The sequence below is a fragment of the Schistocerca cancellata genome, chromosome 6 (assembly GCF_023864275.1).
Source record: "Schistocerca cancellata isolate TAMUIC-IGC-003103 chromosome 6, iqSchCanc2.1, whole genome shotgun sequence".
Taxonomy (NCBI): domain Eukaryota; kingdom Metazoa; phylum Arthropoda; class Insecta; order Orthoptera; family Acrididae; genus Schistocerca; species Schistocerca cancellata.
The window spans coordinates 4,197,712-4,213,968 of NC_064631.1; the positions used below are offsets into that span (position 1 = coordinate 4,197,712).

At 54.6% G+C, this 16,257-nt stretch overlaps 17 non-coding genes across 17 annotated transcripts; all 17 read right to left on the minus strand.

The window, feature by feature from the left end:
- Positions 1 to 269: 269 nt before the first annotated feature.
- On the minus strand, positions 270 to 388 carry LOC126090208 (5S ribosomal RNA). The gene has a single exon (XR_007521068.1). It is a non-coding gene; the product is annotated as a 5S ribosomal RNA (ribosomal RNA).
- Positions 389 to 1,244: 856 nt separating this feature from the next.
- On the minus strand, positions 1,245 to 1,363 carry LOC126089397 (5S ribosomal RNA). Its single transcript, XR_007520724.1, has one exon. It is a non-coding gene; the product is annotated as a 5S ribosomal RNA (ribosomal RNA).
- Positions 1,364 to 2,202: 839 nt separating this feature from the next.
- On the minus strand, positions 2,203 to 2,321 carry LOC126089081 (5S ribosomal RNA). Its single transcript, XR_007520424.1, has one exon. It is a non-coding gene; the product is annotated as a 5S ribosomal RNA (ribosomal RNA).
- Positions 2,322 to 3,172: 851 nt separating this feature from the next.
- LOC126089386 (5S ribosomal RNA) lies at positions 3,173 to 3,291 on the minus strand. Its single transcript, XR_007520713.1, has one exon. It is a non-coding gene; the product is annotated as a 5S ribosomal RNA (ribosomal RNA).
- Positions 3,292 to 4,130: 839 nt separating this feature from the next.
- On the minus strand, positions 4,131 to 4,249 carry LOC126089082 (5S ribosomal RNA). Its single transcript, XR_007520425.1, has one exon. It is a non-coding gene; the product is annotated as a 5S ribosomal RNA (ribosomal RNA).
- An 851-nt stretch (positions 4,250 to 5,100) lies between these two features.
- LOC126089387 (5S ribosomal RNA) lies at positions 5,101 to 5,219 on the minus strand. Its single transcript, XR_007520714.1, has one exon. It is a non-coding gene; the product is annotated as a 5S ribosomal RNA (ribosomal RNA).
- Positions 5,220 to 6,058: 839 nt separating this feature from the next.
- On the minus strand, positions 6,059 to 6,177 carry LOC126089084 (5S ribosomal RNA). Its single transcript, XR_007520427.1, has one exon. It is a non-coding gene; the product is annotated as a 5S ribosomal RNA (ribosomal RNA).
- Positions 6,178 to 7,033: 856 nt separating this feature from the next.
- LOC126089388 (5S ribosomal RNA) lies at positions 7,034 to 7,152 on the minus strand. The gene has a single exon (XR_007520715.1). It is a non-coding gene; the product is annotated as a 5S ribosomal RNA (ribosomal RNA).
- Positions 7,153 to 7,991: 839 nt separating this feature from the next.
- Positions 7,992 to 8,110, minus strand: LOC126090210 (5S ribosomal RNA). Its single transcript, XR_007521070.1, has one exon. It is a non-coding gene; the product is annotated as a 5S ribosomal RNA (ribosomal RNA).
- An 852-nt stretch (positions 8,111 to 8,962) lies between these two features.
- On the minus strand, positions 8,963 to 9,081 carry LOC126089398 (5S ribosomal RNA). The gene has a single exon (XR_007520725.1). It is a non-coding gene; the product is annotated as a 5S ribosomal RNA (ribosomal RNA).
- Positions 9,082 to 9,920: 839 nt separating this feature from the next.
- On the minus strand, positions 9,921 to 10,039 carry LOC126089085 (5S ribosomal RNA). The gene has a single exon (XR_007520428.1). It is a non-coding gene; the product is annotated as a 5S ribosomal RNA (ribosomal RNA).
- An 856-nt stretch (positions 10,040 to 10,895) lies between these two features.
- On the minus strand, positions 10,896 to 11,014 carry LOC126089389 (5S ribosomal RNA). Its single transcript, XR_007520716.1, has one exon. It is a non-coding gene; the product is annotated as a 5S ribosomal RNA (ribosomal RNA).
- Positions 11,015 to 11,854: 840 nt separating this feature from the next.
- On the minus strand, positions 11,855 to 11,973 carry LOC126090211 (5S ribosomal RNA). Its single transcript, XR_007521071.1, has one exon. It is a non-coding gene; the product is annotated as a 5S ribosomal RNA (ribosomal RNA).
- Positions 11,974 to 12,811: 838 nt separating this feature from the next.
- LOC126090212 (5S ribosomal RNA) lies at positions 12,812 to 12,930 on the minus strand. The gene has a single exon (XR_007521072.1). It is a non-coding gene; the product is annotated as a 5S ribosomal RNA (ribosomal RNA).
- Positions 12,931 to 13,782: 852 nt separating this feature from the next.
- LOC126089399 (5S ribosomal RNA) lies at positions 13,783 to 13,901 on the minus strand. Its single transcript, XR_007520726.1, has one exon. It is a non-coding gene; the product is annotated as a 5S ribosomal RNA (ribosomal RNA).
- An 840-nt stretch (positions 13,902 to 14,741) lies between these two features.
- Positions 14,742 to 14,860, minus strand: LOC126090213 (5S ribosomal RNA). The gene has a single exon (XR_007521073.1). It is a non-coding gene; the product is annotated as a 5S ribosomal RNA (ribosomal RNA).
- An 856-nt stretch (positions 14,861 to 15,716) lies between these two features.
- Positions 15,717 to 15,835, minus strand: LOC126089382 (5S ribosomal RNA). The gene has a single exon (XR_007520709.1). It is a non-coding gene; the product is annotated as a 5S ribosomal RNA (ribosomal RNA).
- Positions 15,836 to 16,257: the final 422 nt, after the last annotated feature.

Here is a 16,257-nt window from a genome sequence, read left to right on the forward strand (position 1 = left end):
TGGTTACAAATCAAATTTGGAACTCTACACTCCTACACAACAATAGGCGGTGACGTATTTCAGAAATCATCTGCCGATTCGTACTGTTTTGTCGTTTTCAAAGTCTTCTTGGCAAACTTGGTTAGCACATTCTCCCTCAAACAGAGTTAATTACTGCATTTTCGTACCATTACAGTAGTTTAAAAGGCTTAAGGAAGCATCTTTGTCACAACAGAAAGGTAGTTTGAAAATTGGGCTGGCGACATAACAAAAAAAAAAAACAGGAAGGGAGCCAACAGCACCCGGGTTTCCCAGGCGGTCACCCATCCAAGTACTAGCCGGGCCCGATGATGCTTAACTTCGGTGATCGGACGAGAACCGGTGTATTCATCATGGTATGGCCGTTGGCGCTCATCTAATGTAGGAGCACGGCAGAATTCTCGTTCGGCTTTTCTCCCAACACACAAAATGTTAGTTTTCGGCCGCATTTGACGAAAGCGCTTCCTTCCGCAACCGCCAGTTCCTCGAGGACGGCGCGGGAAGGCGCGCCCGGCGTCCCAGCAGAGTGACGGCCGAATTGGCGGGCGCACCGCCGCGTGTGTGAGACGCACTGCTGCTCGTTGCACCCCCTGTCATTCGCTGGGCGCGTGCAGCCTTTGACACAAGCGGAGGACGCATCTTGTCCCTGGTGTTCAGCGGAAGGCCTGTGCGGGGTGTGGCAGTGTCGTGCTGGAGGGCCCACTGGTAGCGATGTGGGCTGCCTCGCCTCGCCTCGCCTCGCCTCGCCTCGCCTCACACCAGGTGTCTGCGTAGTTTGCAGTGCATTCGCACCATTCCTGTCCCTGTCCCTGTCCCCGTCCCGACTTGTCCCGACTTTGCTCGACTGCCGCTCGCTGCCGCTCGGGTCGTGGTCCATATGACAGCGCAAGCACGACAAACGTCTGCGGGACGAGACGAGACGAGACGAGACGAGACGACTAAGGAATAAATTCGTGGTTACAAATCAAATTTGGAACTCTACACTCCTACACAACAATAGGCGGTGACGTATTTCAGAAATCATCTGCCGATTCGTACTGTTTTGTCGTTTTCAAAGTCTTCTTGGCAAACTTGGTTAGCACATTCTCCCTCAAACAGAGTTAATTACTGCATTTTCGTACCATTACAGTAGTTTAAAAGGCTTAAGGAAGCATCTTTGTCACAACAGAAAGGTAGTTTGAAAATTGGGCTGGCGACATAACAAAAAAAAAAAAAAACAGGAAGGGAGCCAACAGCACCCGGGTTTCCCAGGCGGTCACCCATCCAAGTACTAGACGGGCCCGATGATGCTTAACTTCTGTGATCGGACGAGAACCGGTGTATTCATCATGGTATGGCCGTTGGCGCTCATCTAATGTAGGAGCACGGCAGAATTCGCGTTCGGCTTTTCTCCCAACACACAAAATGTTAGTTTTCGGCCGCATTTGACGAAAGCGCTTCCTTCCGCAACCGCCAGTTCCTCGAGGACGGCGCGGGGAGGCGCGCCCGGCGTCCCAGCAGAGTGACGGCCGAATTGGCGGGCGCACCGCCGCGTGTGTGAGACGCACTGCTGCTCGTTGCACCCCCTGTCATTCGCTGGGCGCGTGCAGCCTTCGACACTAGCGGAGGACGCATCTTGTCCCTGGTGTTCAGCGGAGGGCCTGTGCGGGGTGTGGCAGTGTCGTGCTGGAGGGCCCACTGGTAGCGATGTGGGCTTCCTCGCCTCGCCTCGCCTCGCCTCGCCTCACACCAGGTGTCTGCGTAAGTTTGCAGTGCATTCGCACCATTCCTATCCCTGTCCCTGTCCCCGTCCCGACTTGTCCCGACTTTGCTCGACTGCCGCTCGCTGCCGCTCGGGTCGTAGTCCATATGACAGCGCAAGCACGACAAACGTCTGCGGGACGAGACGAGACGAGACGACTAAGGAATAAATTCGTGGTTACAAATCAAATTTGGAACTCTACACTCCTACACAACAATAGGCGGTGACGTATTTCAGAAATCATCTGCCGATTCGTACTGTTTTGTCGTTTTCAAAGTCTTCTTGGCAAACTTGGTTAGCACATTCTCCCTCAAACAGAGTTAATTACTGCATTTTCGTACCATTACAGTAGTTTAAAAGGCTTAAGGAAGCATCTTTGTCACAACAGAAAGGTAGTTTGAAAATTGGGCTGGCGACATAACAAAAAAAAAAAACAGGAAGGGAGCCAACAGCACCCGGGTTTCCCAGGCGGTCACCCATCCAAGTACTAGACGGGCCCGATGATGCTTAACTTCGGTGATCGGACGAGAACCGGTGTATTCATCATGGTATGGCCGTTGGCGCTCATCTAATGTAGGAGCACGGCAGAATTCTCGTTCGGCTTTTCTCCCAACACACAAAATGTTAGTTTTCGGCCGCATTTGACGAAAGCGCTTCCTTCCGCAACCGCCAGTTCCTCGAGGACGGCGCGGGAAGGCGCGCCCGGCGTCCCAGCAGAGTGACGGCCGAATTGGCGGGCGCACCGCCGCGTGTGTGAGACGCACTGCTGCTCGTTGCACCCCCTGTCATTCGCTGGGCGCGTGCAGCCTTTGCCACAAGCGGAGGACGCATCTTGTCCCTGGTGTTCAGCGGAAGGCCTGTGCGGGGTGTGGCAGTGTCGTGCTGGAGGGCCCACTGGTAGCGATGTGGGCTTCCTCGCCTCGCCTCGCCTCGCCTCGCCTCACACCAGGTGTCTGCGTAGTTTGCAGTGCATTCGCACCATTCCTGTCCCTGTCCCTGTCCCCGTCCCGACTTGTCCCGACTTTGCTCGACTGCCGCTCGCTGCCGCTCGGGTCGTGGTCCATATGACAGCGCAAGCACGACAAACGTCTGCGGGACGAGACGAGACGAGACGAGACGAGACGACTAAGGAATAAATTCGTGGTTACAAATCAAATTTGGAACTCTACACTCCTACACAACAATAGGCGGTGACGTATTTCAGAAATCATCTGCCGATTCGTACTGTTTTGTCGTTTTCAAAGTCTTCTTGGCAAACTTGGTTAGCACATTCTCCCTCAAACAGAGTTAATTACTGCATTTTCGTACCATTACAGTAGTTTAAAAGGCTTAAGGAAGCATCTTTGTCACAACAGAAAGGTAGTTTGGAAATTGGGCTGGCGACATAACAAAAAAAAAAAAAAACAGGAAGGGAGCCAACAGCACCCGGGTTTCCCAGGCGGTCACCCACCCAAGTACTAGACGGACCCGATGATGCTTAACTTCGGTGATCGGACGAGAACCGGTGTATTCATCATGGTATGGCCGTTGGCGCTCATCTAATGTAGGAGCACGGCAGAATTCGCGTTCGGCTTTTCTCCCAACACACAAAATGTTAGTTTTCGGCCGCATTTGACGAAAGCGCTTCCTTCCGCAACCGCCAGTTCCTCGAGGACGGCGCGGGGAGGCGCGCCCGGCGTCCCAGCAGAGTGACGGCCGAATTGGCGGGCGCACCGCCGCGTGTGTGAGACGCACTGCTGCTCGTTGCACCCCCTGTCATTCGCTGGGCGCGTGCAGCCTTCGACACTAGCGGAGGACGCATCTTGTCCCTGGTGTTCAGCGGAGGGCCTGTGCGGGGTGTGGCAGTGTCGTGCTGGAGGGCCCACTGGTAGCGATGTGGGCTTCCTCGCCTCGCCTCGCCTCGCCTCGCCTCACACCAGGTGTCTGCGTAAGTTTGCAGTGCATTCGCACCATTCCTATCCCTGTCCCTGTCCCCGTCCCGACTTGTCCCGACTTTGCTCGACTGCCGCTCGCTGCCGCTCGGGTCGTAGTCCATATGACAGCGCAAGCACGACAAACGTCTGCGGGACGAGACGAGACGAGACGACTAAGGAATAAATTCGTGGTTACAAATCAAATTTGGAACTCTACACTCCTACACAACAATAGGCGGTGACGTATTTCAGAAATCATCTGCCGATTCGTACTGTTTTGTCGTTTTCAAAGTCTTCTTGGCAAACTTGGTTAGCACATTCTCCCTCAAACAGAGTTAATTACTGCATTTTCGTACCATTACAGTAGTTTAAAAGGCTTAAGGAAGCATCTTTGTCACAACAGAAAGGTAGTTTGAAAATTGGGCTGGCGACATAACAAAAAAAAAAAACAGGAAGGGAGCCAACAGCACCCGGGTTTCCCAGGCGGTCACCCATCCAAGTACTAGACGGGCCCGATGATGCTTAACTTCGGTGATCGGACGAGAACCGGTGTATTCATCATGGTATGGCCGTTGGCGCTCATCTAATGTAGGAGCACGGCAGAATTCTCGTTCGGCTTTTCTCCCAACACACAAAATGTTAGTTTTCGGCCGCATTTGACGAAAGCGCTTCCTTCCGCAACCGCCAGTTCCTCGAGGACGGCGCGGGAAGGCGCGCCCGGCGTCCCAGCAGAGTGACGGCCGAATTGGCGGGCGCACCGCCGCGTGTGTGAGACGCACTGCTGCTCGTTGCACCCCCTGTCATTCGCTGGGCGCGTGCAGCCTTTGCCACAAGCGGAGGACGCATCTTGTCCCTGGTGTTCAGCGGAAGGCCTGTGCGGGGTGTGGCAGTGTCGTGCTGGAGGGCCCACTGGTAGCGATGTGGGCTTCCTCGCCTCGCCTCGCCTCGCCTCGCCTCACACCAGGTGTCTGCGTAGTTTGCAGTGCATTCGCACCATTCCTGTCCCTGTCCCTGTCCCCGTCCCGACTTGTCCCGACTTTGCTCGACTGCCGCTCGCTGCCGCTCGGGTCGTGGTCCATATGACAGCGCAAGCACGACAAACGTCTGCGGGACGAGACGAGACGAGACGAGACGAGACGACTAAGGAATAAATTCGTGGTTACAAATCAAATTTGGAACTCTACACTCCTACACAACAATAGGCGGTGACGTATTTCAGAAATCATCTGCCGATTCGTACTGTTTTGTCGTTTTCAAAGTCTTCTTGGCAAACTTGGTTAGCACATTCTCCCTCAAACAGAGTTAATTACTGCATTTTCGTACCATTACAGTAGTTTAAAAGGCTTAAGGAAGCATCTTTGTCACAACAGAAAGGTAGTTTGGAAATTGGGCTGGCGACATAACAAAAAAAAAAAAAAACAGGAAGGGAGCCAACAGCACCCGGGTTTCCCAGGCGGTCACCCACCCAAGTACTAGACGGACCCGATGATGCTTAACTTCGGTGATCGGACGAGAACCGGTGTATTCATCATGGTATGGCCGTTGGCGCTCATCTAATGTAGGAGCACGGCAGAATTCGCGTTCGGCTTTTCTCCCAACACACAAAATGTTAGTTTTCGGCCGCATTTGACGAAAGCGCTTCCTTCCGCAACCGCCAGTTCCTCGAGGACGGCGCGGGGAGGCGCGCCCGGCGTCCCAGCAGAGTGACGGCCGAATTGGCGGGCGCACCGCCGCGTGTGTGAGACGCACTGCTGCTCGTTGCACCCCCTGTCATTCGCTGGGCGCGTGCAGCCTTCGACACTAGCGGAGGACGCATCTTGTCCCTGGTGTTCAGCGGAGGGCCTGTGCGGGGTGTGGCAGTGTCGTGCTGGAGGGCCCACTGGTAGCGATGTGGGCTTCCTCGCCTCGCCTCGCCTCGCCTCGCCTCACACCAGGTGTCTGCGTAAGTTTGCAGTGCATTCGCACCATTCCTATCCCTGTCCCTGTCCCCGTCCCGACTTGTCCCGACTTTGCTCGACTGCCGCTCGCTGCCGCTCGGGTCGTAGTCCATATGACAGCGCAAGCACGACAAACGTCTGCGGGACGAGACGAGACGAGACGACTAAGGAATAAATTCGTGGTTACAAATCAAATTTGGAACTCTACACTCCTACACAACAATAGGCGGTGACGTATTTCAGAAATCATCTGCCGATTCGTACTGTTTTGTCGTTTTCAAAGTCTTCTTGGCAAACTTGGTTAGCACATTCTCCCTCAAACAGAGTTAATTACTGCATTTTCGTACCATTACAGTAGTTTAAAAGGCTTAAGGAAGCATCTTTGTCACAACAGAAAGGTAGTTTGAAAATTGGGCTGGCGACATAACAAAAAAAAAAAACAGGAAGGGAGCCAACAGCACCCGGGTTTCCCAGGCGGTCACCCATCCAAGTACTAGACGGGCCCGATGATGCTTAACTTCGGTGATCGGACGAGAACCGGTGTATTCATCATGGTATGGCCGTTGGCGCTCATCTAATGTAGGAGCACGGCAGAATTCTCGTTCGGCTTTTCTCCCAACACACAAAATGTTAGTTTTCGGCCGCATTTGACGAAAGCGCTTCCTTCCGCAACCGCCAGTTCCTCGAGGACGGCGCGGGAAGGCGCGCCCGGCGTCCCAGCAGAGTGACGGCCGAATTGGCGGGCGCACCGCCGCGTGTGTGAGACGCACTGCTGCTCGTTGCACCCCCTGTCATTCGCTGGGCGCGTGCAGCCTTTGACACAAGCGGAGGACGCATCTTGTCCCTGGTGTTCAGCGGAAGGCCTGTGCGGGGTGTGGCAGTGTCGTGCTGGAGGGCCCACTGGTAGCGATGTGGGCTTCCTCGCCTCGCCTCGCCTCGCCTCGCCTCGCCTCACACCAGGTGTCTGCGTAGTTTGCAGTGCATTCGCACCATTCCTGTCCCTGTCCCTGTCCCCGTCCCGACTTGTCCCGACTTTGCTCGACTGCCGCTCGCTGCCGCTCGGGTCGTGGTCCATATGACAGCGCAAGCACGACAAACGTCTGCGGGACGAGACGAGACGAGACGAGACGAGACGACTAAGGAATAAATTCGTGGTTACAAATCAAATTTGGAACTCTACACTCCTACACAACAATAGGCGGTGACGTATTTCAGAAATCATCTGCCGATTCGTACTGTTTTGTCGTTTTCAAAGTCTTCTTGGCAAACTTGGTTAGCACATTCTCCCTCAAACAGAGTTAATTACTGCATTTTCGTACCATTACAGTAGTTTAAAAGGCTTAAGGAAGCATCTTTGTCACAACAGAAAGGTAGTTTGGAAATTGGGCTGGCGACATAACAAAAAAAAAAAAAAACAGGAAGGGAGCCAACAGCACCCGGGTTTCCCAGGCGGTCACCCACCCAAGTACTAGACGGACCCGATGATGCTTAACTTCGGTGATCGGACGAGAACCGGTGTATTCATCATGGTATGGCCGTTGGCGCTCATCTAATGTAGGAGCACGGCAGAATTCGCGTTCGGCTTTTCTCCCAACACACAAAATGTTAGTTTTCGGCCGCATTTGACGAAAGCGCTTCCTTCCGCAACCGCCAGTTCCTCGAGGACGGCGCGGGGAGGCGCGCCCGGCGTCCCAGCAGAGTGACGGCCGAATTGGCGGGCGCACCGCCGCGTGTGTGAGACGCACTGCTGCTCGTTGCACCCCCTGTCATTCGCTGGGCGCGTGCAGCCTTCGACACTAGCGGAGGACGCATCTTGTCCCTGGTGTTCAGCGGAGGGCCTGTGCGGGGTGTGGCAGTGTCGTGCTGGAGGGCCCACTGGTAGCGATGTGGGCTTCCTCGCCTCGCCTCGCCTCGCCTCGCCTCACACCAGGTGTCTGCGTAAGTTTGCAGTGCATTCGCACCATTCCTATCCCTGTCCCTGTCCCCGTCCCGACTTGTCCCGACTTTGCTCGACTGCCGCTCGCTGCCGCTCGGGTCGTAGTCCATATGACAGCGCAAGCACGACAAACGTCTGCGGGACGAGACGAGACGAGACGACTAAGGAATAAATTCGTGGTTACAAATCAAATTTGGAACTCTACACTCCTACACAACAATAGGCGGTGACGTATTTCAGAAATCATCTGCCGATTCGTACTGTTTTGTCGTTTTCAAAGTCTTCTTGGCAAACTTGGTTAGCACATTCTCCCTCAAACAGAGTTAATTACTGCATTTTCGTACCATTACAGTAGTTTAAAAGGCTTAAGGAAGCATCTTTGTCACAACAGAAAGGTAGTTTGAAAATTGGGCTGGCGACATAACAAAAAAAAAAAACAGGAAGGGAGCCAACAGCACCCGGGTTTCCCAGGCGGTCACCCATCCAAGTACTAGCCGGGCCCGATGATGCTTAACTTCGGTGATCGGACGAGAACCGGTGTATTCATCATGGTATGGCCGTTGGCGCTCATCTAATGTAGGAGCACGGCAGAATTCTCGTTCGGCTTTTCTCCCAACACACAAAATGTTAGTTTTCGGCCGCATTTGATGAAAGCGCTTCCTTCCGCAACCGCCAGTTCCTCGAGGACGGCGCGGGAAGGCGCGCCCGGCGTCCCAGCAGAGTGACGGCCGAATTGGCGGGCGCACCGCCGCGTGTGTGAGACGCACTGCTGCTCGTTGCACCCCCTGTCATTCGCTGGGCGCGTGCAGCCTTTGACACAAGCGGAGGACGCATCTTGTCCCTGGTGTTCAGCGGAAGGCCTGTGCGGGGTGTGGCAGTGTCGTGCTGGAGGGCCCACTGGTAGCGATGTGGGCTGCCTCGCCTCGCCTCGCCTCGCCTCGCCTCACACCAGGTGTCTGCGTAGTTTGCAGTGCATTCGCACCATTCCTGTCCCTGTCCCTGTCCCCGTCCCGACTTGTCCCGACTTTGCTCGACTGCCGCTCGCTGCCGCTCGGGTCGTGGTCCATATGACAGCGCAAGCACGACAAACGTCTGCGGGACGAGACGAGACGAGACGAGACGAGACGACTAAGGAATAAATTCGTGGTTACAAATCAAATTTGGAACTCTACACTCCTACACAACAATAGGCGGTGACGTATTTCAGAAATCATCTGCCGATTCGTACTGTTTTGTCGTTTTCAAAGTCTTCTTGGCAAACTTGGTTAGCACATTCTCCCTCAAACAGAGTTAATTACTGCATTTTCGTACCATTACAGTAGTTTAAAAGGCTTAAGGAAGCATCTTTGTCACAACAGAAAGGTAGTTTGAAAATTGGGCTGGCGACATAACAAAAAAAAAAAAAAAACAGGAAGGGAGCCAACAGCACCCGGGTTTCCCAGGCGGTCACCCATCCAAGTACTAGACGGGCCCGATGATGCTTAACTTCTGTGATCGGACGAGAACCGGTGTATTCATCATGGTATGGCCGTTGGCGCTCATCTAATGTAGGAGCACGGCAGAATTCGCGTTCGGCTTTTCTCCCAACACACAAAATGTTAGTTTTCGGCCGCATTTGACGAAAGCGCTTCCTTCCGCAACCGCCAGTTCCTCGAGGACGGCGCGGGGAGGCGCGCCCGGCGTCCCAGCAGAGTGACGGCCGAATTGGCGGGCGCACCGCCGCGTGTGTGAGACGCACTGCTGCTCGTTGCACCCCCTGTCATTCGCTGGGCGCGTGCAGCCTTCGACACTAGCGGAGGACGCATCTTGTCCCTGGTGTTCAGCGGAGGGCCTGTGCGGGGTGTGGCAGTGTCGTGCTGGAGGGCCCACTGGTAGCGATGTGGGCTTCCTCGCCTCGCCTCGCCTCGCCTCGCCTCACACCAGGTGTCTGCGTAAGTTTGCAGTGCATTCGCACCATTCCTATCCCTGTCCCTGTCCCCGTCCCGACTTGTCCCGACTTTGCTCGACTGCCGCTCGCTGCCGCTCGGGTCGTAGTCCATATGACAGCGCAAGCACGACAAACGTCTGCGGGACGAGACGAGACGAGACGACTAAGGAATAAATTCGTGGTTACAAATCAAATTTGGAACTCTACACTCCTACACAACAATAGGCGGTGACGTATTTCAGAAATCATCTGCCGATTCGTACTGTTTTGTCGTTTTCAAAGTCTTCTTGGCAAACTTGGTTAGCACATTCTCCCTCAAACAGAGTTAATTACTGCATTTTCGTACCATTACAGTAGTTTAAAAGGCTTAAGGAAGCATCTTTGTCACAACAGAAAGGTAGTTTGAAAATTGGGCTGGCGACATAACAAAAAAAAAAAACAGGAAGGGAGCCAACAGCACCCGGGTTTCCCAGGCGGTCACCCATCCAAGTACTAGACGGGCCCGATGATGCTTAACTTCGGTGATCGGACGAGAACCGGTGTATTCATCATGGTATGGCCGTTGGCGCTCATCTAATGTAGGAGCACGGCAGAATTCTCGTTCGGCTTTTCTCCCAACACACAAAATGTTAGTTTTCGGCCGCATTTGACGAAAGCGCTTCCTTCCGCAACCGCCAGTTCCTCGAGGACGGCGCGGGAAGGCGCGCCCGGCGTCCCAGCAGAGTGACGGCCGAATTGGCGGGCGCACCGCCGCGTGTGTGAGACGCACTGCTGCTCGTTGCACCCCCTGTCATTCGCTGGGCGCGTGCAGCCTTTGACACAAGCGGAGGACGCATCTTGTCCCTGGTGTTCAGCGGAAGGCCTGTGCGGGGTGTGGCAGTGTCGTGCTGGAGGGCCCACTGGTAGCGATGTGGGCTTCCTCGCCTCGCCTCGCCTCGCCTCGCCTCGCCTCACACCAGGTGTCTGCGTAGTTTGCAGTGCATTCGCACCATTCCTGTCCCTGTCCCTGTCCCCGTCCCGACTTGTCCCGACTTTGCTCGACTGCCGCTCGCTGCCGCTCGGGTCGTGGTCCATATGACAGCGCAAGCACGACAAACGTCTGCGGGACGAGACGAGACGAGACGAGACGAGACGACTAAGGAATAAATTCGTGGTTACAAATCAAATTTGGAACTCTACACTCCTACACAACAATAGGCGGTGACGTATTTCAGAAATCATCTGCCGATTCGTACTGTTTTGTCGTTTTCAAAGTCTTCTTGGCAAACTTGGTTAGCACATTCTCCCTCAAACAGAGTTAATTACTGCATTTTCGTACCATTACAGTAGTTTAAAAGGCTTAAGGAAGCATCTTTGTCACAACAGAAAGGTAGTTTGGAAATTGGGCTGGCGACATAACAAAAAAAAAAAAAAACAGGAAGGGAGCCAACAGCACCCGGGTTTCCCAGGCGGTCACCCACCCAAGTACTAGACGGACCCGATGATGCTTAACTTCGGTGATCGGACGAGAACCGGTGTATTCATCATGGTATGGCCGTTGGCGCTCATCTAATGTAGGAGCACGGCAGAATTCGCGTTCGGCTTTTCTCCCAACACACAAAATGTTAGTTTTCGGCCGCATTTGACGAAAGCGCTTCCTTCCGCAACCGCCAGTTCCTCGAGGACGGCGCGGGGAGGCGCGCCCGGCGTCCCAGCAGAGTGACGGCCGAATTGGCGGGCGCACCGCCGCGTGTGTGAGACGCACTGCTGCTCGTTGCACCCCCTGTCATTCGCTGGGCGCGTGCAGCCTTCGACACTAGCGGAGGACGCATCTTGTCCCTGGTGTTCAGCGGAGGGCCTGTGCGGGGTGTGGCAGTGTCGTGCTGGAGGGCCCACTGGTAGCGATGTGGGCTTCCTCGCCTCGCCTCGCCTCGCCTCGCCTCACACCAGGTGTCTGCGTAAGTTTGCAGTGCATTCGCACCATTCCTATCCCTGTCCCTGTCCCCGTCCCGACTTGTCCCGACTTTGCTCGACTGCCGCTCGCTGCCGCTCGGGTCGTAGTCCATATGACAGCGCAAGCACGACAAACGTCTGCGGGACGAGACGAGACGAGACGACTAAGGAATAAATTCGTGGTTACAAATCAAATTTGGAACTCTACACTCCTACACAACAATAGGCGGTGACGTATTTCAGAAATCATCTGCCGATTCGTACTGTTTTGTCGTTTTCAAAGTCTTCTTGGCAAACTTGGTTAGCACATTCTCCCTCAAACAGAGTTAATTACTGCATTTTCGTACCATTACAGTAGTTTAAAAGGCTTAAGGAAGCATCTTTGTCACAACAGAAAGGTAGTTTGAAAATTGGGCTGGCGACATAACAAAAAAAAAAAAACAGGAAGGGAGCCAACAGCACCCGGGTTTCCCAGGCGGTCACCCATCCAAGTACTAGCCGGGCCCGATGATGCTTAACTTCGGTGATCGGACGAGAACCGGTGTATTCATCATGGTATGGCCGTTGGCGCTCATCTAATGTAGGAGCACGGCAGAATTCTCGTTCGGCTTTTCTCCCAACACACAAAATGTTAGTTTTCGGCCGCATTTGATGAAAGCGCTTCCTTCCGCAACCGCCAGTTCCTCGAGGACGGCGCGGGAAGGCGCGCCCGGCGTCCCAGCAGAGTGACGGCCGAATTGGCGGGCGCACCGCCGCGTGTGTGAGACGCACTGCTGCTCGTTGCACCCCCTGTCATTCGCTGGGCGCGTGCAGCCTTTGACACAAGCGGAGGACGCATCTTGTCCCTGGTGTTCAGCGGAAGGCCTGTGCGGGGTGTGGCAGTGTCGTGCTGGAGGGCCCACTGGTAGCGATGTGGGCTGCCTCGCCTCGCCTCGCCTCGCCTCGCCTCACACCAGGTGTCTGCGTAGTTTGCAGTGCATTCGCACCATTCCTGTCCCTGTCCCTGTCCCCGTCCCGACTTGTCCCGACTTTGCTCGACTGCCGCTCGCTGCCGCTCGGGTCGTGGTCCATATGACAGCGCAAGCACGACAAACGTCTGCGGGACGAGACGAGACGAGACGACTAAGGAATAAATTCGTGGTTACAAATCAAATTTGGAACTCTACACTCCTACACAACAATAGGCGGTGACGTATTTCAGAAATCATCTGCCGATTCGTACTGTTTTGTCGTTTTCAAAGTCTTCTTGGCAAACTTGGTTAGCACATTCTCCCTCAAACAGAGTTAATTACTGCATTTTCGTACCATTACAGTAGTTTAAAAGGCTTAAGGAAGCATCTTTGTCACAACAGAAAGGTAGTTTGAAAATTGGGCTGGCGACATAACAAAAAAAAAAAACAGGAAGGGAGCCAACAGCACCCGGGTTTCCCAGGCGGTCACCCATCCAAGTACTAGCCGGGCCCGATGATGCTTAACTTCGGTGATCGGACGAGAACCGGTGTATTCATCATGGTATGGCCGTTGGCGCTCATCTAATGTAGGAGCACGGCAGAATTCTCGTTCGGCTTTTCTCCCAACACACAAAATGTTAGTTTTCGGCCGCATTTGATGAAAGCGCTTCCTTCCGCAACCGCCAGTTCCTCGAGGACGGCGCGGGAAGGCGCGCCCGGCGTCCCAGCAGAGTGACGGCCGAATTGGCGGGCGCACCGCCGCGTGTGTGAGACGCACTGCTGCTCGTTGCACCCCCTGTCATTCGCTGGGCGCGTGCAGCCTTTGACACAAGCGGAGGACGCATCTTGTCCCTGGTGTTCAGCGGAAGGCCTGTGCGGGGTGTGGCAGTGTCGTGCTGGAGGGCCCACTGGTAGCGATGTGGGCTGCCTCGCCTCGCCTCGCCTCGCCTCGCCTCACACCAGGTGTCTGCGTAGTTTGCAGTGCATTCGCACCATTCCTGTCCCTGTCCCTGTCCCCGTCCCGACTTGTCCCGACTTTGCTCGACTGCCGCTCGCTGCCGCTCGGGTCGTGGTCCATATGACAGCGCAAGCACGACAAACGTCTGCGGGACGAGACGAGACGAGACGAGACGAGACGACTAAGGAATAAATTCGTGGTTACAAATCAAATTTGGAACTCTACACTCCTACACAACAATAGGCGGTGACGTATTTCAGAAATCATCTGCCGATTCGTACTGTTTTGTCGTTTTCAAAGTCTTCTTGGCAAACTTGGTTAGCACATTCTCCCTCAAACAGAGTTAATTACTGCATTTTCGTACCATTACAGTAGTTTAAAAGGCTTAAGGAAGCATCTTTGTCACAACAGAAAGGTAGTTTGAAAATTGGGCTGGCGACATAACAAAAAAAAAAAAAAAACAGGAAGGGAGCCAACAGCACCCGGGTTTCCCAGGCGGTCACCCATCCAAGTACTAGACGGGCCCGATGATGCTTAACTTCTGTGATCGGACGAGAACCGGTGTATTCATCATGGTATGGCCGTTGGCGCTCATCTAATGTAGGAGCACGGCAGAATTCGCGTTCGGCTTTTCTCCCAACACACAAAATGTTAGTTTTCGGCCGCATTTGACGAAAGCGCTTCCTTCCGCAACCGCCAGTTCCTCGAGGACGGCGCGGGGAGGCGCGCCCGGCGTCCCAGCAGAGTGACGGCCGAATTGGCGGGCGCACCGCCGCGTGTGTGAGACGCACTGCTGCTCGTTGCACCCCCTGTCATTCGCTGGGCGCGTGCAGCCTTCGACACTAGCGGAGGACGCATCTTGTCCCTGGTGTTCAGCGGAGGGCCTGTGCGGGGTGTGGCAGTGTCGTGCTGGAGGGCCCACTGGTAGCGATGTGGGCTTCCTCGCCTCGCCTCGCCTCGCCTCGCCTCACACCAGGTGTCTGCGTAAGTTTGCAGTGCATTCGCACCATTCCTATCCCTGTCCCTGTCCCCGTCCCGACTTGTCCCGACTTTGCTCGACTGCCGCTCGCTGCCGCTCGGGTCGTAGTCCATATGACAGCGCAAGCACGACAAACGTCTGCGGGACGAGACGAGACGAGACGACTAAGGAATAAATTCGTGGTTACAAATCAAATTTGGAACTCTACACTCCTACACAACAATAGGCGGTGACGTATTTCAGAAATCATCTGCCGATTCGTACTGTTTTGTCGTTTTCAAAGTCTTCTTGGCAAACTTGGTTAGCACATTCTCCCTCAAACAGAGTTAATTACTGCATTTTCGGACCATTACAGTAGTTTAAAAGGCTTAAGGAAGCATCTTTGTCACAACAGAAAGGTAGTTTGAAAATTGGGCTGGCGACATAACAAAAAAAAAAAAACAGGAAGGGAGCCAACAGCACCCGGGTTTCCCAGGCGGTCACCCATCCAAGTACTAGCCGGGCCCGATGATGCTTAACTTCGGTGATCGGACGAGAACCGGTGTATTCATCATGGTATGGCCGTTGGCGCTCATCTAATGTAGGAGCACGGCAGAATTCTCGTTCGGCTTTTCTCCCAACACACAAAATGTTAGTTTTCGGCCGCATTTGACGAAAGCGCTTCCTTCCGCAACCGCCAGTTCCTCGAGGACGGCGCGGGAAGGCGCGCCCGGCGTCCCAGCAGAGTGACGGCCGAATTGGCGGGCGCACCGCCGCGTGTGTGAGACGCACTGCTGCTCGTTGCACCCCCTGTCATTCGCTGGGCGCGTGCAGCCTTTGACACAAGCGGAGGACGCATCTTGTCCCTGGTGTTCAGCGGAAGGCCTGTGCGGGGTGTGGCAGTGTCGTGCTGGAGGGCCCACTGGTAGCGATGTGGGCTGCCTCGCCTCGCCTCGCCTCGCCTCGCCTCGCCTCACACCAGGTGTCTGCGTAGTTTGCAGTGCATTCGCACCATTCCTGTCCCTGTCCCTGTCCCCGTCCCGACTTGTCCCGACTTTGCTCGACTGCCGCTCGCTGCCGCTCGGGTCGTGGTCCATATGACAGCGCAAGCACGACAAACGTCTGCGGGACGAGACGAGACGAGACGAGACGAGACGACTAAGGAATAAATTCGTGGTTACAAATCAAATTTGGAACTCTACACTCCTACACAACAATAGGCGGTGACGTATTTCAGAAATCATCTGCCGATTCGTACTGTTTTGTCGTTTTCAAAGTCTTCTTGGCAAACTTGGTTAGCACATTCTCCCTCAAACAGAGTTAATTACTGCATTTTCGTACCATTACAGTAGTTTAAAAGGCTTAAGGAAGCATCTTTGTCACAACAGAAAGGTAGTTTGAAAATTGGGCTGGCGACATAACAAAAAAAAAAAAAAACAGGAAGGGAGCCAACAGCACCCGGGTTTCCCAGGCGGTCACCCATCCAAGTACTAGACGGACCCGATGATGCTTAACTTCGGTGATCGGACGAGAACCGGTGTATTCATCATGGTATGGCCGTTGGCGCTCATCTAATGTAGGAGCACGGCAGAATTCGCGTTCGGCTTTTCTCCCAACACACAAAATGTTAGTTTTCGGCCGCATTTGACGAAAGCGCTTCCTTCCGCAACCGCCAGTTCCTCGAGGACGGCGCGGGGAGGCGCGCCCGGCGTCCCAGCAGAGTGACGGCCGAATTGGCGGGCGCACCGCCGCGTGTGTGAGACGCACTGCTGCTCGTTGCACCCCCTGTCATTCGCTGGGCGCGTGCAGCCTTCGCCACTAGCGGAGGACGCATCTTGTCCCTGGTGTTCAGCGGAGGGCCTGTGCGGGGTGTGGCAGTGTCGTGCTGGAGGGCCCACTGGTAGCGATGTGGGCTTCCTCGCCTCGCCTCGCCTCGCCTCGCCTCACACCAGGTGTCTGCGTAAGTTTGCAGTGCATTCGCACCATT